Source organism: Saccopteryx bilineata, unplaced genomic scaffold, assembly GCF_036850765.1.
Source record: "Saccopteryx bilineata isolate mSacBil1 unplaced genomic scaffold, mSacBil1_pri_phased_curated manual_scaffold_254, whole genome shotgun sequence".
NCBI lineage: Eukaryota > Metazoa > Chordata > Mammalia > Chiroptera > Emballonuridae > Saccopteryx > Saccopteryx bilineata.
Window position 1 is genome coordinate 14,265 of NW_027095618.1, and position 15,418 is coordinate 29,682.

General features: G+C 47.1%; 1 non-coding gene across 1 annotated transcript; it reads right to left on the minus strand.

Moving 5' to 3' along the window:
* Window positions 1-13,730: 13,730 nt before the first annotated feature.
* Window positions 13,731-13,861, minus strand: LOC136318428 (small nucleolar RNA SNORA24). Its single transcript, XR_010728070.1, has one exon. It is a non-coding gene; the product is annotated as a small nucleolar RNA SNORA24 (small nucleolar RNA).
* Window positions 13,862-15,418: the final 1,557 nt, after the last annotated feature.

Sequence of the window (15,418 nt, forward strand, 5' to 3'; positions counted from 1 at the left end):
ATAAAGAAGAAAAAATAAAAATAATAAGTAAAAATCTGTTGTATTAAGTGGAGCGAAGACTAAATACAATGGAGACCTTGGGTTGGGAGGACCCAAAATGCCACAAAAATAAACAAACAAGAAAAAAAAATAAAAACAAAAGCAAAAAAGAGAAATAAAGCCAAAAAAAAGCCTTGAGTCCCAAATTAACTAATTTGTTCGTGATTGAGGATTATATGGGAGGAAAGTAAAATGAGAAAAGAAGAAACGAATAGAAAGGAAAAAATAAGAAAAAGAGAAAAATGAAGGAAGGAATAAAATAGGAAGAGAAAAAAAATAAAGCAAGACAAAAAAAAAAAAAAAGAGAAGAGAGTGAGAGTTAAGTGTTTTGGAGTATAACCTTAAAGGAGGGTGAGGATGAAGAAGAAAAATAAAATGCAACACTCATGGGTAGTGTAGTTCAAGAAAGGGGAAGCATGAGATGGGCAGAGAATAGAAGGACCGAGGTGGAGGAAATAAAGGCAAAAAGATAGAAGAAACAAACAACAACAACAACAAAAAAATCAAGTTGTAAATTCTGTGGGTTTTTCTTGATTTTGAGAGGTTAACTTCTTCCTTTTTCTTTTCTCTCCCTCTTCCTGGTCAGTGACTCTGTACCCCAGGCTCTGCCCCTGTGTCACTCTTAGGTAGGGATTTGCAGTTGATGGGATTCCATGGCAATGTCATATAATTGGCTTTAGTCTTGCTGGAAGTAAAGGCTTGTTGGCGATTGCAGGGTCCAATGATGAGAGAGTTTGCTTTCCTGGATTCTCTCTCCAAGTCCCCCCTTTCTGAATTAGCAGTCTGGTGATCCAGCTATAAGGCTGCAACTGCTTCTGCCTGGGGAGTAAGAGGCTCAAAGAGCTGGGAAATCCCCACTCTATCCCCACTCAGTGCAAGGCTTTGGGAAAGGCTCTGACAGTCAGGCCCTCCAGTGTAATCAGGCGGGGGTGGGAGTCAATTGTTGTCAAGGTGACTGTTCAGCGCCTATCATTTAGTTGGACCTCTAAACCCAGGCTTTCCACACTTTGTAGCCTGTTTTTGCAGGGAAGAAGAGGCACTAGTCTCTGCTTACGACTAGTGTAGTATAGACCTTATTATCTGCCAAGTCCTTCTTGTTAGCGTTTATCCCTAAATATGGAGGCTCTATTAATCAGTAGTTGCCCCCGCCCCTTTAGCGAGAGGCACTAAAAAATATCACACCTCTTGTCTTGGAACGCTGAATTGAGAGAGATCTTATCAATTAGAACCGAGGGTGCGCAGATTTCATGGGTTAAGCTAATTTCAGTGATTGGGTCGCAGCTGTGCTTCCGAAGGTATTTTAGGCTGCCTGCGCGTGCCCCTCCCCCAACGCTTGATTGTTAGCTTGAATGGCTGGGTGAGGTGCCCCGCCCACGGAGAGAATCTCCCAAGCCTCTCCCACTCGCCCCGCCGCTGGCGGCTGGACCGCACCAGGCGCAGGATAATGGAGCCCCCTGGGTGTGCGGGCCAGCAGGGCGCCCTGGGCGCGTGGAATGCCCAAGGCACGCGTGCGAATGGGGCGCTCCGGGCACCGGTGGCCGGCGACCCCCACTCGCAGTGTGTGGGCCGCTGGGAACGTCAGCTGTGCTCAACCGGACCGGGCGCACGCGCGGCAGTTCGCGGCGGCCGCTCCGCTCGCGGCGGCAGCTCGCGGGGGCTCGCGGTGGCTCGCGGTGGCAGCTCACGTTGGCTGCTCGCAGCGTCTCGCGGTTCCCAAGTATATGGGCTGACTCACCACAGGCGCACTTCCTTGCGGTTTGAAAGAACGTCCCTGTGGTAGATTCCTCCACACCCTCGTCTCTCAGATTCAAGTGATAACAGTCCTTTCGCTATCAGGTTGTGTGGAACTCCGGAATGCTCCGAGGATAAATTTTTCTGTTTCTAGTTGATAAATTTGTTGTGATTTAGGGAAGAGCTGTCGGATGCGCTGCTCATGGCGCCATTTCCGTGACGTCACCCGAACTGCTTTTTGACCCAGCTATACCACTGTTAGGAATATACCCCAAGAACACCATAGCACTCTTTGAAAAGAAGAAATGCACCCCCATGTTTATGGCAGCATTGTTCACAATAGCAAAGATTTGGAAACAGCCCAATTGTCCATCAGAGGATGAGTGGATTAAAAACCTTTGGTATATATATACTATGGAATACTACTCAGCCATAAGAAATGATGACATAGGATCTTTTACAACAACATGGATGGGCCTTGATAACATTATACTGAGTGAAAGAAGTAAATCAGAAAAAACTAAGAACTATATGTTTCCACACATATGTGGGACATAAAGATGAGACTCAGAGACATGAACAACAGTGTTGGGGTTACAGGGTGGGGGGAGGAGAGGGAGGGGGTTGTGGGAGGGGAGGGGCACAAAGATCATGGCTTTTCAGCATTGGCCATATTCCCCCCTTAATCTATAGACAGACAGCAAATATTTACATATGGTGTTCCCACTATAAAGACTGCTGTCTTAGGGACAAATGCTGACAAACTATTTCAGCAGTTCCTCCTTCTTCAAAGACTTATATGTAAACATAGAGCTCCATGTTTCATAGGACACACTCAAGCTCACTCCATGCTTCCTGGTGCTTTAGCACAAGGGAATGCCCCCCCCTTTTTTTTTGTATTTTTTTTTGTATTTTTTCTTTTATTTATTTATTTTTTGTATATTTCTGAGGATGGGGATGGGGAGGCAAGCAGACAGACTCCTGCATGCGCCTGACTGGGATCCACCTGGCATGCCTACCAGGGGGAATGCTCTGCCCATCTGGGATGTTGCTCTGTTACAACCGGAGTCATTCTAGCAACTAGGGCGGAGGCCATGGGGCCATCCTTAGTGCCCAGGGTGGATTTGCTCCGGTGGAGCCTTGGCTGTGGGCGGGAGGAGAGGGACCGGGAGGGGGGAGAGGGGGAGGGATGGAAAGGTAGATGGGCGCTTCTCCTGTGTGCTCTGGCCGGGAATCGAACCCGGGAATCCTGCACACCAGGCCAATGACTCCGACGGGTCTACCATATCATGCTTTTTACTTAAAAAAAAATTTACATTTCTTTTGAAAGCTGATGAACAGGAGACACCAAATCTACCTTCTTTATTAGATCTAGCTAAAAACACTGTTCTGTCTTTTTTCCAAATAGCTCCAGATATATGGAAAAGATTTATATAGGCGGATGGGGATCCTCAAACCCCTCAGCGAGATCTTCTGAGAATGGTTTTTAAGATACCTAGAGGCAGAAAAAGCCCAATAGAGATCAGGGGGAACTACCAGCTTTTAGGATACACCCTTAAAGGCTCCAGCACCCCAAAGGGGTCTCATAGGATGTCATCTGGGTCCTGCTTCAATAGTGGAAAGGAAGGTCATTGAGCTAAAGCCTGCCAGGCTTACACACCTCTACTGTGAGGAAACAGGGACACTGGAAGGTGGGCTTCCCCCTCGCTCCTCTAAGGGAGGGTTCAGTCTCTTCCAGGCCTGCTCCAGCCACCTATGACCTAACCTTGCCCAGAATGTTGGGGTTTGCCACTGAAGGCTGAAGGTGCCCAGGGCCGTCAACCCCATCTACGACACTGTGGACGAGCCTAGGGTATTTCTTCCAAGAAGCAGGTAAACTGATCTCATTTGCACAAGGGCCACTTAACTATGTTTTGCCTGAATAGTCAGGTTCTTTATTCTTCCCTCAAAGATCTCTGTTGTGGGTGTTGATAGTCCTATTTTATGCTGCTTTGCTTAATATATAGTGTTTCCTTTATTCCTCCTACCTCAATGCCCCACTCATATTTCAGGCTGGGACCTACTCTTAATTTAGAGCTCTCTTTCCTCCTTTTGCCAACTTGTATTATGAATTTACCTTTGCCACCCAGCTTAGGGTATCCCAAGGTTCTCTTTACCAGGCCACAGTCACAGAGCTCCAGGGAAAAGCAACCTGGTCTCAACTCTCCAGGCAGAGGAGAACAGAAGCTCCATATCCACGCATGCTGCAAATTGCTTTTTACAGTCTACCTGAATCATTACCAGCTAGAAGCAGCGGTCATTGGGACTTGGACATGAGCTGCAAAGTATAGAATGGTGACAACAATTCCAGTGCCATACGGACTTTTCCTGTGGGGAACTTTCCTGGACTCCTGCTCCCTGTGACAGCTCCTAACAGACTGAACTGTGGTTAGGTTGCATTTTTCAGGGATTTGGCATGGTGAGGGGGCCAACTTGGACTTGGGGAACATGTTAAGGACACTACTCATTTATGGATTCTTGCTGTATTGGCCAAGAGTTTGCTTAAAGGCTTTTAATCACTGTAAAAAAAATAGAGAACTAGATGAAGAAGATGGGGCACATATACACCATGTTATATTATTCATCTAGGAGAAATGGTGACATTGGATCACTTATAGCGGAATGGTGGAGTCTTGGTAGCATTGTGCGGAGTGAAATAAGCGAATCAGAAAAAAACAGGAACTGCAGGATTCCATACATTAGTGGGACATAAAAGCGAGACTGAGAGGCATGAACAGGAGTGTGGTGGCTATGGGGGGTGGGGGGAGGGAAGGAGGGAGAGGGGGAGGGGAGGGGGAGGGGTACAGAGAGAACTGGATGGAGGGTGGCAGAGGACGATCTCTCTTTGGGTGATGGGTATGCAACATAACTAAATGACAAGATAACCTGGAAATGTTTTCTTTGAATGTATGTACCCTGATTTATTGATGTCACCCCATTAAAATAAAAATTTATTTATATATATATAAAAAAAATATTATAACATTTTCATTTTCTTCCCATATTCTCTGTGTACCTATTATATTTCTCTATCTATATGTACCCAGGTAGATTGGCTGTGTGTACATCTGTGTGCATAGATATGCATTGCACATAAGCATATCTCTCTGTGTCCATATGTGTCTGTTATTTGTATATATCTGTATATGTATACAAAGAGCATTTATTCACTCATTTAATAAACACTTATTGTACTTTTGTTATGTGCTGGGCACTGTGTTTGACACTGGTTGTCTATAGTGAATGAGATAGACTCACTTTCTGTCTTTATAAATACTACACTATCATGGAGTAGACAGAGGGAAAGAAAAATATACATAAATACAATTATTATAAGTTGTGACAAGCACTGGATTTGGTAGTTCAATGCCTTTGGTCCCAGTTTTGATTGATCGTGGTGAAGTCCAATATCTCAGCTTCTTGCAAGGCAGAGCTGAGCCTAAGTCTTGGTCCTTCAGCAATGTGTGTTCTCAGATATAAAACAGAAAATTTACATGTGAGGAAACAAAGACCCTGGGAGGTGTTCTGTGACCAAAGGAACCCAGCTTTTAAGTGGTGGCCCTGGCTCAGGTAAATTCTGGATGCCCAGAGCTTATGTGGTTTCTCAGTCTGGACTGTGGCCATGACACAAAAAAACTGCATGTTAGGAAAGGGGACACTTTGTGCTAAACAATTAGAGATAGTTTGATGCCCCTAACTGTCAAGAGTAAAGGAAAGACTTCTGGTGTTGTCACCACAGCAGACAGATTCTTATTTTATTTTTTAATTACCTCAGGTTTTCTCTAGTATATGTTTCTTCTTAAAGACAATGGCTTGCTCTCACCAGAGAGCTCAGTAGGTTAGAGCATCACACCCATACACAAATGTCATAGGTTTGATCCTGGGTCAGGGCACATACAGAAACAGATTGATGTTTCTGGCTATCTGTCTCCCTCCCTTCCTCTAACATTAATAATTAAAATTAAAAAAAGAAAATAATGATAGCTTTTTGTTGTTGTTGCAGCTTAAATTGTACAGAGGAATAAACTATTTTTTTCAAAATCTCACCCTGAAAAAAAAAACTGGTAAGGTTGTAAAGTACCATATTTTCCCATGTATAAGATGCCTATGTATAAGACACACCTCAATTTGGGGGCCCAAAATTTGAGAAAAAGATAATAAACGTGAATAAGTGGAAAGTGCAAGAGTAAAAACTACAACAAATGTATAAGATGCACACAGTTTTTAGACCCGAAATTTTTTAAAAACAGATGAGTCTTATACATGGGGAAGTACGGTATACAGTGTCCAGATGTCTCTGGGAACATTTCTTTCTTTTACTTTCTCTGGATTTAATTTACTATCTTGGTTCTTAGTATGGGTGGAAAAGCTGTGTACTTTAAGGTTTTTCCCTCTAAAATGTATTCGTCACTATATTATGCCATAAGTTTTCTTATGTAGTTTTTATTTCCATTAATTTTAAAGTATTTTGTTACTTGAATTGTGATTTTATGGGTGTTTATTTAGGAGTGAATTTCTTAACTTAAAAACGTAAGGGTTTTCTAGTTAGTTTCTATTACTGATTTCTAGATTAAGTGTAATGACAACAAGAAACATGCTTTATATCATTTCAAAGGTTTGAAGTTTGCTGAAACTTGCTTCAAAAAACATACAGGACTGTCTGTGGTAAATGTGTTCCAAGCGCGCTTCTCTGCTGCCACCTCGTGTGCATCTTGAGAATCACAGCTAGGTAAGAGTCAGCAGAAAGTTGTGTCCTCTGCTGCAGTCTGGTGTACAATCTGAAATGAAAAGCTGAGTGCATGTAACCAAAACTGTCAACTTACTTCTGCACCACCGATGTGTCTGTTTCCATTTTTTTTACTTTGAATTATTTTGCACACTTCTGTTTTAGGCATGGCCAGAGACGGAAACTGCGAGAGGCCAGAGGCAGCTGGCGCGGGGCGGGGTGGGCGGCTATGGGCAGGGATGGTGACTGCTGGGGGCGCAGAGGGCCTGAGGGGCAGACACCTTGGAGCTGCGCGCACAGCGTAGTGTGGCTCCCCACAAGAAGCAAGGCGCAGGGCGTGGCTGTGAGAAGCAGGGACGGCGTGGGGTGGGGCGCGGGGTGGGACTTGCAGATCTATCATCAGGACAGGGCTTAGGATAACCATGCCCACTTTTCTCCACCCCCGTTCTTCCCTGGGAAAGTGCTCTTTCCTCGGTTTCTGTGAGCTTTGTCATTTGGAGAATGATCCTCTCAAAGTGGCTTTTTCACAGCATAATTCTTCAGTCATTCAAGTTGTTGAAAGTATCAAGACTTTGTTTCTTTTTATTTCTGAGTAGAGTTCCAGAACGTGGGTGGACCACTGCTGAACCCCTCACCAACTGAAAAATATCTGAGTTGCTTCTAGTGTCTGGCTGAGAAAAATAAAGGTGCTGTAACAGTTGTGTTTTGTTGTGTCCAAGTGTTAGTGTGGCTATAACGTTGCTATGGGGGGGATGCTTAAGCATGCAATCTGTTAATCCCTGGGCATGTCGTGGGTGCGTGTCTAGTTGTATAATAGCTCCTGTGTAATAGCTCTCTACCTCTTTCATTGGATACATTGTCTCCTAGTCTGCAGCTGGTCTTTCCTCCTCTCACCAGGGTGTTCTCAGGAGAAGTTTTCAGTTTTGATGTGGTCGAGTTTCTTACCTTTCCTTAAATGGTTTGTGCTTTTGGTGTTAAGTCTGAGAACTCTTTGCTGAACTCTGAGCCCCAAACAGCATCTCCTAGGTTTCTTCTAAATGATTTATAGTTCTACATTTTACAGTTATGTCCATGATCTATTTTGAGTTGATTTTGTATGATGTGTTAGGTTTGCATCAGGCTCAATTTTAGCCTGTGGATGTCCATCTGCTTCATACCATTTGTTGAAAATACAATTGTCTATTTTTTTCTTTTCTTTTTTATTTATTTATTTTAGTGAGAGAGACTGAGGGACAGACAAACAGAAAGGAAGAGAAATGAGAAGCATCAATTCTTTGTTGCAGCACCTTAGCTGTTCATTGATTGCTTTCTCACCTGTGCCTTGACTGGGGGAAGGGGACTCCAGCAGAGCCAGTGAGCCCTTGCTCAAGCCAGTGACCTTGGGCTCAAGCTGGTGATCCCACAATCAAGCTGGTGACCTCGGGGTTTTGAAATTGGGTCCTCTGCATCCCAGAGCAATGCTTTATCCACTGCACCACCGCCTGGTCAGGCAAGGCCATTGTCCATTAAAATGCTTTTGAAACTTCGTGAAAAATACATTCAATATATTTGAGTGTCTGTTTCTGGGTTCTCTGTTCTGTTCTGTTGAGCAAGCGCATCTCTCCCTCCACCAGCACCATCTTCTCCGGATTGCCGTTGCCATCTGGTAAGGCTCGGCATCAGGTACAGCCAATCCCTCACCACATTCTTCTTTTTTGAGATGACTTAGGTGTCTGACTGCTATGCCTTTCTAGCTAAATGTTAGAATAAGCTTGTTTACTTTGGGATTTTGATAGAAATGACATGAACCCTATACATCTCTTTGGGGAAAATTGACATCATCAATGTGTTACGCCTGACTGTCCAGGGTCCTATTTTAATTTGTTCTAGAGAACTCATCACGACTAATTCAAGCAGCTTCTTGAGAGCCGCTCCTCAGTCTCCTCCTGGCCTTTCCTGCCGCTGACCCCTCTCATGGCTGATGTCCTTCGATTATCTTCCCTCCATCCAGCAAACATTTTCTTGTGTCTTGATCCTACTTGTATTCACTGATTTGGAGAGTCGCCTTGCTTGGTTTCCTCTACTGCTTCTGGCCTACTTCTGTGAGCTGTGGTTCAGTGACAAGTTTGTGTTCTGAGCCGTCATGTTCATCTCTGCTCAGATTTTCTGGTTCCTGTCTGCGTCTCTCCTGCTGCTGCCCAGGGTTGGAAGACTTGAGGGGGCACGGTCCTGTGCCACCTGGTGCTGCTCAGTGGGTCCTGGGGGTTTCCGGACCTGCAGGACAGCGTGTTTCCCTGCTCGGTGGGTCCTGGGGGTTTCCGGACCTGCAGGACAGCAGTGTTTCCCTGCTCGGTGGGTCCTGGAGGTTTCCGGACCTGCAGGACAACATGTTTCCCTGCTCTGTTCTTTGGCACCTGGTGCAGGTGAGCTCCTCTCTCTGTCTGTGCTGGTGCCTCTGTGAAGCCTCTGCAGCTGCAGGGCTGAGTCAGGGTGAGGAGTTGGGGCCTAGTCCCACTGCTGCTTCTGTGGGCACATCCTGTGTGGGGTGCCTAGAGATGCCACCTGTTCTGGGGGATCCAGGGGTGGGCTGTGGGCTAGGGGGTGGTCCCACCCACCCAGGTTCCGAGTTGTTGGAGAGCTGAGGAGATGAGAAAGGGCTGTGCTGATGCTGAAGGCAGGTCAGGTCACCATCGTCCCTGAATAAGTTTATCATTCCAAGTCCCTGGGGATGTTGTCCAGAGTGGGACAGCTCAGTGTTGTGTTCTGGTCCGTGCCCATTGCAGGATCTGGGTTGCAGTCTCTCTGGAGCCCTGTCTGGACAGGTGGGAGACAGAATGAAAACCCAGGGACCTTCCTGCCATTTTGTTCCTCAGGTGCTGCAGCCCCTTCCTCTCTCTACCTCTGCTGGTCGTCTGCTGGATGGTGTCCAGGGCACTTTGCAGCACTGAGAAGACACATGTGGGGAAGAGGGAGTTTACACCATCTGTCCTCCCACCTGCACTTAGTCTCTGCCCAGGTCCCATGCGCTAGTGTCCCACCCCACCCCCCACGCCAGGTCCATGGCTGAGCCCGGGTCAAAGGGAGGAGCAAGGCAGCCTGACCGTGCGGGGTGGACACTGCTGAGGGACAAACACAGAGTCTGAGCTTTGGGGGTGAGGAACTAGGCAATCTTTTCTAACTACCTTGTTACCTTTTGAGTTAAATCTTTTCAGGGATGTTGGTTTCTCTTGCTTGTAGGCAAAGCATCTCGGTGGTGATGCTGATCTGTGTCCCACTGCTGGGAAAGAAGTGGGTTGATCTGTGGGCTGTAAGTCTCATGGCATTGGGACCTGTCCCCCAGCCATTACTACATCCTCAGAAATCAGTTGAGTGGGTGTGGCATCATCCACCTATGCTGGGAGGGGGGTCAGCACGATGCTACATCCTCAGAAGGTCAGCGGAGTGGGTGTGGTGTCATCCACCTGTGCTGGGAGGGGGGTCAGCACAATGCTACATCCTCAGAAGGTCAGCAGAGTAGGTGTGGCGCCATCCACCTGTGCTAGGAAGGGGGTCAGCACAATGCTACATCCTCAGAAGATCAGCAGAGTGGTTGTGGTGTCATCCACCTGTGCTGGGAGGGGGGTCAGCAAGATGCAGCTTGTCTTCCCCATAGGTCTCACCCCTGGTGTCTCTGAGCCTAAATTTGGAGCCAGAAGCCCCACGCAGCCACGTTTTGATGACCAGAAACTGGGATTCTGGTGCGTGTTTTCCTCTTTACTGTTTATTGTGGCTGAGGGAGCTGCAGATAAGCCTGAACTTTCTGTTATGATGGTGTCATGGCCCCCGGGCACCCGTGCTGAGATGCTGATAGAAGCTGATAAATCTGAGAAGCTGGCTGGCACACAAGAAGCTCTCTGCCTCTCTTAGATCACTGGACCCAGAACACAGAAGGTTACAGAACTCAATCTGACTGCTCAGGACCTCAGACGTGGATGTCACAGCTCTGTGGGAAGTCACCAGTAAGGAAGATGATAGAGACGGACACCATGGCCTCCTGCACATGTGACCCCCCTGAAAGGGGCTGTGCCTGTCAGACGGGCCCATGGCTATGGAACGTTTGCGCGTCGTGGGGCCCAACACAGAGAGGCACTGGGTGTGTCTTCTATTATCTTTTTAAACTTTCACAGTAATGAAGGTGATATTGATATGAGTGGTAATAACTGCAACCAACATTCATTTATCCATTCATGCAGCAAATATTTATATAAACTGAAGTCTTAATAACAACCTCAGAAGCAAGAGCTATGATGACTTCCACTTTACAGGTGAGTAAACTGAGGCACGGCGCATTTATGTAACTTGAACTCCATCTCCCAGCTAGCGAGGACTAGCTAGAAGTGCCCTCCTGGTGCCCTGCAACCGCACACAGCACACAGCCGTCCTCGGGAAGGAGAGGAGGACAGGCGACAGGGACACGCCCACCGCACTCACGTCCTCGGGAAGGAGAGGAGGACAGGGGACAGGGACGCACCCACCGCGCTCACGTCCTCTGAAGGAGAGGAGGACAGGCGACAGGGACGCGCCCACCGTGCTCACATCCTCGGGAAGGAGAGGAAGACAGGTGACAGGGATGCGCCCACCGTGCTCACATCCTCGAGAAGGAGAGGAGGACAGGCAACAGGGACGCGCCCACCGTGCTCACGTCCTCGAGAAGGAGAGGAAGACAGGGACAGGGATGCACCCACCGTGCTCACGTCCTCGGGAGGGAGAGGAAGACAGGCGACAGGGACGCACCCACGGTGCTCACGTCCTCAGGAAGGAAAGGAAGACAGGCGACACGGATGCGCCCACCGCGCTCACGTCCTCTGAAGGAGAGGAGGACAGGCTACAGGGATGTGCCCACCGCGATCACGTCCTCGGGAAGGAGAAGAGGACAGGTGACAGGGACGCAACCACTGCGCTCACGTTCTCAGGAAGGAGAGGAGGACAGGTGACAGGGACGCACCCACCGCGCTCACAGTGTCTCCCCAGCTGTTTCCCCGGCGGCTGTGATGTGTAAATAAGTCCAGTCCTAGAAGAGTCTCTATATTGTGGTTTGGCTCAACAGATCTTCCAAGTCGGGACTCCAGTAGGTCTGGGAGGAGCGAACCCCCCACCAGGTAAGTTCTGAATGCAGCGGAAGCACTTTGAGGGCCAAGCCACCCTCAAAACCTGCAGGAAGCCCCGCTTTGGAAACCACAGGTCCATCTCTCACTAAATCCAATGCGCTGACGTCTCCTGACTGGAGCTGCCTCAGCTGAGAGCCAGTTATGGCTCAGAGCCACGGGGAACCAGGAAGTCCGGTTCTGTCTCAGTTTCTGCAGGACCCCTGCTGTGCTCCTCCCGTGGCTGGGAGGGGGGTGGGGATGCAGGCACAGCGGCACAGCCATTTCTCTGCCTGTGCTGTGGCATCTCCCGTTAACACACAAACAGCCCTCACCTGCCTTCTCTGTTGTCCTGGCAACCTGAAACCCGCCCCTCTCCTCCCCTTCCTGCAGTCAGGTAGGAGAGCCACCCCCAGCGGCCCTCGATGGCCCTGACCCCCCCTCCTCAGGGCTACTGGTCTACCATTTCTCTCCTAACTTCCATTTTCTGCTTTAATGAGCTTCACTGCCTTTTGGCCAGCTTCTTCCCAATGCTGCCTATAATTGAGATGCAAATAGTAAAATAGACATAACCAGCCATCTCATCCAGTCACTTATGAATGCAGCTCAATTAATTTGTTTACTCAGATGTAGAGGGCAGTAAAAAGTGATTGACTACAAGCAATTAAAACAGTAAAAGTAAATTGTTTGTGTCCATTAAAACCTGCTGAGGCCATCAGTTGAAAATTGGGGGTCTCAATGTGAAAATTAAAACTATTCACCCCCCCCATATGTATGTGAATATCAGTTGTAGTTTGTTTTGTTGTTACTGGTTGGAAGCCCTTGAGGTCAGAATAAAGGTAGGTCTTCAATAAGCTCTCTCTCTTTTTTTTATTTATTAATTTTTTTTAGAGAGAGAGGAGTGAGAGAGAGAGAGAGACAGAGAGAGAGAGAAGGGGGAGGAGCAGGAAGCATCAACTCCCATATGTGCCTTGACCAGGCAAGCCCAAGGTTTCGAACCGGCGACCTCAGTGTTCCAGGTCGACGCTTTATCCCACTACGCCACCACAGGTCAGGCCTTCAATAAGCTCTCTTGGTGGACTTAATAAAGATATGGAAAGACAAATATGATAAGAAATGGCTGAGATGTTTTTGGAGAGAATTACTGTCTCTGATCGGCACTGTGCTGCACGCTAATACTTTGCAATATATTGCATTTGGGGCTGTAAATGGAAAATCTATTGAAGAATCTATGATATTCAGAGGTTGAAATTTTAGGGCTTTGCCTTAATTTATGTGAGTGTGGAAGATTTTTTTTTATTAGTGTCATTTTATTTTTTTATGTGCCACACTAAATCTTGTATTCCAGAATTTTCTGGACAATCTTAAACTTTGGCATTTTAGATACTCCCATGATCTTAGAAAGCACCTCCTCCCATGGGCACAAAAGCTGTGTGGAGGTTTGTGTACACACCACACCCCCACGTGAGGACAGAGCACCCGCAGCTGTGGTTCTGGTGGGAGCCGCGGAACGGGCGTTCGCAGCTAAGAGCCCAAGCTAGGTCATGTGTCAGGGCAGCCATGTTCTTCAAATGTGGTGCAGGCCGTGCTCATGGGCACCATCCTTAAAGCATGAGCTGATGCCAGCTCAGGTTTAGGAAGAAGAAGGCACTGCTGCTCCACAAACCGGGCTGGCTGGGGGTCTGTCTGGCAAAGGAGGTGTGGCTTGCATACATTTCCAGCCCTATTTGGTCACTTGCTAATTGGAAAGTTAGAAACCTGAAACTACCTGAAAAATGAATATATAAACCTCAGGTCATGAGAGGAGCCAATACACTGGGCATCATGGAAGCCTTTGTGGGCTGCTTGTTTTTCTGTAGGTGAAACAACACTAGAAAAAACTGCATGCAAACATTTGTAGAACAGCAACAAGCTCTCTCCAAGACTTGAAAGAACGCTTGGCTGGAGTTTTCTCCCCGGAAGCTCCAGGCTTAGCGCCCCAGACAGACCCGCCCAGTCTGACACCAGCCCCTCTTGGGAAGTGCTCACAGCACACGTGTCCCGGTCCTGTTCTCACTTTGATTTTTTTTAACTGCAGTTTTTTTTTTTCAGGAGAATGTTACTTGTGTAAGTCAGAATCTGATACCAATTAAATGGTGACAGCTTTGCCAATAAACAAGAATATGCTCTTCCATGGCTAGGAAGGGAGGCTGCCACAGCTGACAGGTCCCAAAGACACATGGAGTTAACTGCAGTTTTGATTAATGACAAACATTGATGTTAGGTTCTGAGGTGTGGGTGCTTCCCTGTTCTTAGTGAAGTCTGGACCAAGGTGAGAAACAAAACCTAATTAGTCCTTTTGAAGTCCCAAACCCATTCTCCTGAGCACCCCCTTTCCCAGGCTGCCATGAAGTGTGTGTTCTCTTAGGTGTGTGGAAGTTTTCATGTTTTATCTGTTCAAAAGCAGCTTGCATGCTATGCATGTGGAAATACTTAAGGGGAAGTACATTCATGTCTTCCGTTTACCTTGAAATATATTTTTAAAATGGATGGATGAGTAGAGCAGTAGATAGCCATGTGATGAAGCAAGTATAGCAAGATGTTACATGTGGAGTCTGTGTAGCAGGACACAGAAGTTCATTGAAAATTCACCTTTTATGTAGGTATGAAACATTTTTACAATAAAGCATTGGGAGGGGAAAAGAACAGTTTTTTATCATGAAGGTTTCTTATACTGATGAAACCCAGGTTCCTAATGCTATAAAAGTCCGACTTAGTGCTGGCCAGATGGCTCTGCTGGTTAGAGCATCGTTCTGAGGCACAGAGGTTGCCATTTCAATTCCCAGTCAGGGCACACACAGGAACAGCTCTATGCTCCTGCCTCTAACTCTCCTTTTCTCTCTCACTGAAATCAAACAACCAATCATCAATCAAGTCCTAACTTACAGGCAAACTCAGGGGTGTTCATTGCCTTGGTGGATTGAGAAAGTCTAAATAAACATGATTTTTTTTTTTGTAATGTAGATACATTTTATAAATCTAAAAAAACCTGCTTAAACATAAGAATTACATACATGTACAACCTTAAAAAAGAAGAAGAAGAAACTCCCCCATCTCTCTCTCTTCTGATTACCCACGCCTCCATCATTGTAGTGATTGCTCCAGACTGGAAAAGTCCACGTGACCCAACACGGCTCTTTGTTTTCAAGGGTCACGCCACCATGTCCTGACAACTGGGTTTTTTAATCATGCAGTGATGTTGGGACGTCCTTTGTAGTGTTGCAGTGGGTCTCCCTCATTTCTCCTCAGTCTCCACAGCACTCTGGTTCACTAACATGCTGTAATTTATGTAACCAAGTTGTTGATAGGTATGTTAGGTGGCTTCAGGTGCCGTGGATGGGGTCAGTTGGGGGGGACTTAAATAACAAACATTAATTACTCGCAAATTTGGAGGCCAGGGATCCAAGATCGAGGGCGGCAGATTTGCTGTGTGGTGAGTTCCTGGTGACCCACGGTGCTCCTCACTGCATTGTCACACGGCCATTCCTCGGAGCTCGTGTGCGGGGAGAGCCGCGGTGACTTTCCTTCTGCTGGCAGGACACCAGCCTAGAGAATCCAGGCCACCCTTCACTACCTCTGCCCGTGTCCAGACACAGAGACCGCTGGGGCAGCACTTCAACATGTGAACCAGGATGCATGGCTCAGTCTGTATGAGGGATGGTCAAGTGGTTTCAACTTTGGGGCTACCGTGAGCGAGTCTGCAGGAAATTCACAAACACTTTAGAGGCATAACTGCTGCTCA